Genomic DNA, 281 nt, shown 5'->3' on the forward strand with positions numbered 1-281 from the left:
AATTTTAAATACACAGATACAAAATGGACATTCATCTGTAGCCCCTTTTTTTGTTTAGTTCCATTATTTGAATATTATAGGTATGTTAACTCAGCAAAATATTCTAAAAGAGTCCAGTAGTCCATAATAGTATTGGGTCTTCCACGTGACTGGCATTGTCAGAAATTGTTGACCTGAACCTCCTACAGCTCAACATAACACCATGGCTTTACTTCTTATATTTCATTTTTATACTTTTCTGCTGGATGGTTAAGACCAAGATAAAGCAAGACCTATGCAAC

Source organism: Octodon degus, unplaced genomic scaffold, assembly GCF_000260255.1.
Source record: "Octodon degus isolate 3935 unplaced genomic scaffold, OctDeg1.0 scaffold00013, whole genome shotgun sequence".
In the NCBI taxonomy this organism is placed as follows: Eukaryota; Metazoa; Chordata; class Mammalia; order Rodentia; family Octodontidae; genus Octodon; species Octodon degus.